The sequence below is a fragment of the Solanum pennellii genome, chromosome 7, assembly GCF_001406875.1.
Source record: "Solanum pennellii chromosome 7, SPENNV200".
Taxonomy (NCBI): domain Eukaryota; kingdom Viridiplantae; phylum Streptophyta; class Magnoliopsida; order Solanales; family Solanaceae; genus Solanum; species Solanum pennellii.
Genome location: NC_028643.1, coordinates 58,777,459 through 58,784,178, shown reverse-complemented (window position 1 = coordinate 58,784,178; position 6,720 = coordinate 58,777,459). Strand labels below are relative to the sequence as shown.

Sequence of the window (6,720 nt, the reverse complement as noted above, 5' to 3'; positions counted from 1 at the left end):
ATCATTGCAGTAGTATTTAGTAATTGTATAGTCTCCTATTATTCTGTGTGTCGCACTAATTGTTGTTTTATTTTCTTTAAGTCGTGGTATTTGGGTATTATATTTTTCTTGCAAATCTTACTTTGATAACATTCTTTTTGATCAGATGGTCTATTGAAAACATTCTCTTTACCTCATAAAGGTAGAGGTAAAATCAGCATACATCCTACCTTCTCCAAACCCTAGTTGTAGGATTACACTAAGTAGTGTGTTATTATTATCGAAAAAATATAAATGAAATATTAATTGTGACGAAGGGGAGGAACAATATAGTAATTGACAATCTTTTGTGGTCTTAATTTAAAATGCATTGCACAAAATATGAATTTTTATCCTCAAAATAAGGCGGGTAACCTATGATAATAACTAAATGTAACCTAATGGACGGAGTATATATATGTTGATGAACTCCATTTACCAAAGTCCTTAACTCAAAGTGGTTGTCTAATGTGGCAGGCTGGTACATGAACATGTAGAAGTGTGTATTAAAACATCTTAAAATGCATATCTATGTGTGGAGTTCGAGAATGGCCCAAACCACAAGGGACTATTTTGTGCAGCCCTTGCATTTATACTTAAGGTTCTTTCCATGGCTTGAATTTATGACCTTCTTAAATAAAAAAAAATTAAAATTCTAAAATCAACAGCTTCATATTTTACTTTTATATAATATAATTTTTTGACGAAAAATATTCAATTCTTATTTTTTAATTAACATACGTGGCCAAAAATTGTCTTATCCCCAATTGAGCTTTTTTGCTACGACCTTAAGCCAAAAATTGTCTTATTACATTAAATTCATGACATGGACATGGATCGGTATAGGCAAAACCACTCTCAAACATATGGTCACAAAAAACTATAAAGAGAACTACTCACAATTTAGAGAAAAACAAGTAAACTACAAATCCTAAATCAATACAATACGTCTAATTGCTCAGCGATAATGGCGCCCGTTTTCTATAATACTAAATAACCCTAAAAAATTCTAAGAGTGAGTGGTTGTCATCAATAAAAATACCCAACTAAGAGTTAGGGTAAAATCCCACAAGGAACAGTTTATCAGCAATCGAAAAGTTATAGGATAAATAGATATTGGTTTGAATTTGAAGATGCAATCTACAACACTATCAAATAGAAAGCGAGTTTGTTAAGAAAAAAAAATTTTAGTCAAAGACAACACTAAAAAAGGATATATTAGGAAATTTGGAACTCAATCCTCATTCAACAATCCATTGCCATCTCAAATCAATTTAAGTTTGACTAGAAAATTATCAATCAACACTTATCTCCTTTATCTCTCAAAGTGTTTTATCAGAAAATCTCCTTCGGGTTTAATTGAGTTCAACAACAAGCAATCCAATACATTAATCTGAATCCATTTTTCTAGCATTCAACAAAGTAAATCCAAATTATCTCCTTGTCTCAAATTTAGGAATCAAAGTAAAACATGACTATTAATCTAATGCTCCACTTCAGGAAATCTTATTCGAGCAATCCACATAAACCGGAAGCTAGATTCAAGCATGCACTCTCAAATCATAGATTAAAGCATGAAATAAGATTAAACCCTAATCATGAAAGAACACAATCACAAAAACAAGGATTAGAGTGAGCAATAAAAATCCAAACAAGTTGTCTATTTTTAGCATAAAACCCTAATCTCAATTAGACAATTTCACCCATAGTTCTAGAAATTTAAAGAAATGAAATAAAGAGAAAATTAAGATATTTTAGTAATAAGAACACAATTTTATAATCCAAATGTGAATTGTGAGGCAACTTGGAAGTCTCAATCCTAATTGAAATCTACAAGTACTTTTCTAATCTAAGATAAGAATATGGAATTCTCTCTTTCTAGGATTATTGCGTACAAGATGGATACATAAACAGTGATTGTTGGCAAGTGTGCAAAGGGGTTTTGGGATCAATTTGGTGAAATTCCCAATCTGCCCTGGTGGTAGGCATTTTACCCTTTGTAATCACGACAACAAACTCATGCGGTCGCGGGGAGTAGTGTATCTAGGACATGGGATCACGACATCTGAATACAGAATCGCAAGATTTGAATTTCACGGGCAACGCAATCACGACCTATACTTCATACGATCGTGATAACCAAACTTCTCTCAGTTCCACTTTCTTCTAATTGGCCTCTTCCTTCTTCAGTTCCACTTTATTTTTTCATCCATATTCTTAATCAACTCTCCATTTCATTTACCTATAAATTTTTACCAAACCACATAAAAAGCATCAATTCTAAACTAAATCAAGTGAAAGTAACTATGAAAGTTATTTAAATGAGTGGAAATCCACCACTCATCACTCACTCCCTTGTTTTCTACACTTATTTAGTTTATGTGCCCCGTTCGTTTTAATCCTCCTCTTGCATCAGTGTTTGTGGCTTTATTTTGAGGACTTTGTGAGGTACCACCTCGCGGAAGGTGCTACTTACTATTTATCTAGTGGCTTGTATACGTGAAATCATGTTTTGTTATGCTATTATTTTCGAAATTTTTATGTTATGTTTAGTCCTTATTTCCTTTCTTACTTTCGTATTTACCCTTGTCAATGATTGTTTCCTTTGACTTGTCTTAGTTGGATAAGGCAGATGTCATCAAACCCAATTTTCGAATCGTGCTAGTTTGAAATTTTATCTCTTCATATCGTTTCTTTTTTAAATTGTAAAACTTGATGATTGTTGTTTTCTAAGGCAATGAAGATACTATCTGTTGGGAAGGGTTTCAATTTAATTGCATTCATTGAAAAATTATATTTTATAAATAGACTTATTTTTTGTAATATTTATACTTTATTTGTCTCCCACACCAGAATAAATTTTTATCTTTAACTATTTTTTGAATTTCTTTACTAAATATCTAGAAGGTATTACTCTTAAAAGGAATAGTTAAACAATTAAGTGGAGACATATAAATACGTACGACAGAACAACTAATTTTTAGTTTCAATTACCCATAAATTATTCGTTTCTCAAATTGCAAGAAAAAGTGAATATTTTTCATTTAATTTAAAATTGATTTTTTATTTTCTATTAATGTATTCTATATTATTATAGAAACAACTACACATATATTGTTTTATGTGAAATTCATAATCTAAACAAGTTTAAAGAAAAGAGATATGGAGTCTTCCACTCCAAAACATAAATTCAAAATACTTTAATTTAAGTCAAGATAACTATTATCTTTTGGAAGAAAAATATCAATACCTCAACCATAATTTCATGTCCTATATCAATTTTCTAGTGATTCTAATGGTTTGCATTAAATATGATATTTGACCAACATTATGAAAACTATTTAAATTTATTTGGTCAAAGTCTTAAAACCAATAGTCATGTATTTTCCTTATAATACACATTACAAAGTATAATAAATGACTAAGGTAAAAGAAATAAATGATTTTAAGTAAATTTCTCAATTAATTTTAAAATATCACTATTAGAAAAATAATAAAATTCTTCACAATAATTGATTTAAAACTCTACTCTATTCACACCTTTGCACATTAAATTTATCTTACCTTTTATGGACAAATAATAAATTTTCCAAAATTGAACAAACATATTTTTCAAGAAACAACTCAGCAATCTAGATTGTACATATAAAAAGCGAGATGTCTGTTCACTTCTTCATTTTAATTTTAGTTTTTGAAAAAATATATAAGCAGCCAAGAGAAGACACTTTAATCAATACAGGTTTTCTTCTACACTTACTTCAATTTTTTAAAGGGGTTAATAAAGAAGAACATGTAAATGTGATTGAGACAGTATTGATTACCTCGTTCATTCTATTCAATTTATTTTTGCTTTTTTTTTTCTTGCATAAAAGAATCGAATTACGTGATGGTATGTTTGATTCAATTCAGATATTGTTTTGTTTCTCAATTTTTTGCCTTGTGTTCATTTATAAATTTATAGTTCATTTTAGCAAGTGTCATGTTTTTGAATTTACAGACCATCTCTAATAAATTTTAAAACCTATAATAAACAAGAATGATTTTTTTATTTCTCCTGCTTGCAATCCAATTTCAGTTCTTTTGTCTATGAAATATAGAAAAGAATATCTCAACCCCAAAAAGTTATAGTAAAAGTTGTGTACATCGTCCTATTTTCAAACCCTAGTTTGTGTATATCTCACCCTTTTCAAATCCTATTTGTGGGATGACATCAGATAGGTTGCTTTTGTTGTTGTGTATGGATATGTATGAACAATCTCATTTAAACACAATAAGACTTCCATCAATTTTTCCACATGCATTCAGTCAATTATATTTTCCAATCTTAGAACGAGACTTTTATCTCGATCATAGTACGAGAGTCAACGAAGGATGATGCTTTCTTAATCCCTTAAAATCATTCTTATGTGTTCTCAAATCCAAAAGTGTTGTTTCATCTCTAAAATCTATATGTAATATCTATTTCTATTTATTTCAAATAAGTTTTACTTTATGAAATACAGTTTATATATACGGTTATGATAAGGATAAAGTCTATATAGCTTCAACGTCACATGTGTATAATAATTTAACTATATTTTGTTTGTGACTTCTAAATCTCATTTGGCTTTCAACTTTATACTCTTTAGTGTGGAGGGAAGATCTTTCTTTTTTGCGAGCATGATTTTTCAATTTGAATAATTAGCTGATCTTGTCTTTTGGTTTTCATTCACTAGTATATGCCCAATATGCTTGAAGAAGAAAATAAAAAGAAATAAGATGCCAAGAGGAATAAGAAATCTTCTGGAGAGGACCAAGGGGACTCTTCCAAGAATATACTAGAGAACAAGCAAAAGGAAAAACTTATTTATAGTACGTAGTTAATTACTTCAACATCTTACAACTGATTTATGTTGATTATTATTGTACTTGTTCACTTTAATAAATTAAAAGAGAAATAATGCGTTTTACTTAATTTTAATCTTATTATGAAATAAATTTTTAAAAATTAATTGGAGTATTAGTAGTCTAAGAATTAATTTCAATGTATCATTAGTAACTCTTATTTAGCAAAATAAAATTTTAACTATTTGATTCAAGGGAACAAGGAAAGCAATTCACAACTTTCCATGAAAGAGAGAAAGGATGCAGACAATCACGAACGACAAATTATTCATGGTACATAATTCATTAGTTTATTCAACAACTCATAAATGACTTATACTATTAATTATCTTTCATTTGATTATTAATGATTTTCAGGTGAGTTTGAGTTGTTTGGGGAAGATAACCATTATATTGCTACCCAAATAGAAAATAACACTATCAATACGTGTTTGTATGCCCTCCTTCCTGCTTGCGAGGTAATTTTTCAACACTTACATCTATTTAAAAACTTTTATTGAGAACGTTTATTATATTTCACAATATACTTTTCTATCTCTAATTGTTTATTAAGAAACAATATGGATTTGCAGGAATTAGAAAGTGAGAAATTTAAAGAACATAGCGAAAGCAACATATGCCGGGATCAAAAGGATTCTTTTGTGGAGGAACTTCTTGACGAACGACAAGAAGAAATTATTGATGGTACTTTAGGAATTTTACAACTTCTAAATTAAATTTATTTTAATTATTTGACTTTTTTTTCATCGAAAGTAGAGAATTATCCTAGTTTAAATCGATGAGCGCATGGTAATTTAAACTCTTCCCCTAAATGGCACATAGCACATTGGTAGCCTAAAATACAGTCATTAAATTGATGTTGCAACCTTACTTTTTGAACTTGTAATTTGTTTCACATATATCATGCAATGTCACATAAAATTTTCAGGTGAGCCAGATATCAACAAAATTGCATGCGAAGCTGATGTCCAAGATAATTCAGATCACATTATAAATGAAAATATTAACTATGGCTCGAGACTTTTGGCAAAAGATGAAAACGGTGGAAACTATCAAATCACACAAGGAATGCCGAGAAGTATCAAATTTCGTTCCATCAATAACATTTATAAGGTAATTCATATAAAGCTTTTGTTTATCTAAATCATGTATTTGAAACAAGTTTCAAATATTATTCAACTATAGTTTTTTTTTTTACTTCTGATACTTCGATATTTGACAAAGTAAAATAAATTTCTAAACTTATTTTGTTATCTCACCAAATTTCATTCCATTCAACAGTGTACTTTCAGGCTCTCCCCAATTGAAGATAAATATAATTGGAATCGTCCAACTGAAGAAGACCAAATATGAATCGTTTAGAAAATGAAGATTCAAGTATCAAAACAAACAAAAAGACTGTTTGTTGTGAGAGAAAACGGAGAAACAACAACTGAGAAAAGGATGTTGATACTTCTTCCCCGTAGATTCAGGATTGCATTTTAATCAGTTCTTTTAATCATATATGCAAGCTTAGGTTTTCTTTTAATAATTTTTGTGAATCTTGAATTTTATCATTTCTTGCAAAACATTAAATTTAGGTCGCCTTTATAAACTTTGTCAATTGCTTCTTCATTTCTTGTTTATTAACTATCCTTTATTAAGTATTTTTTTTTAAAATTCATCAACAAGAATGGTGTCATCTCTTTCGAATAACAATAGATCAAATTTGATACCAAGGGTCTTTAGGAAAAAAAAACTATCTACCTCTACGAGATAGTGATAAGGTTTGCATACAATGTATCCTTCCCAGATACCACTTAGTGGATTTCACTAGGT

The 6,720-nt window shown here is 29.3% G+C and overlaps 1 pseudogene; it reads left to right on the top strand.

Moving 5' to 3' along the window:
• The first annotated feature begins 4,736 nt into the window (after positions 1-4,736).
• LOC107025758 lies at positions 4,737-6,255 on the top strand (annotated as a pseudogene).
• The last annotated feature ends 465 nt before the right edge of the window (positions 6,256-6,720 follow it).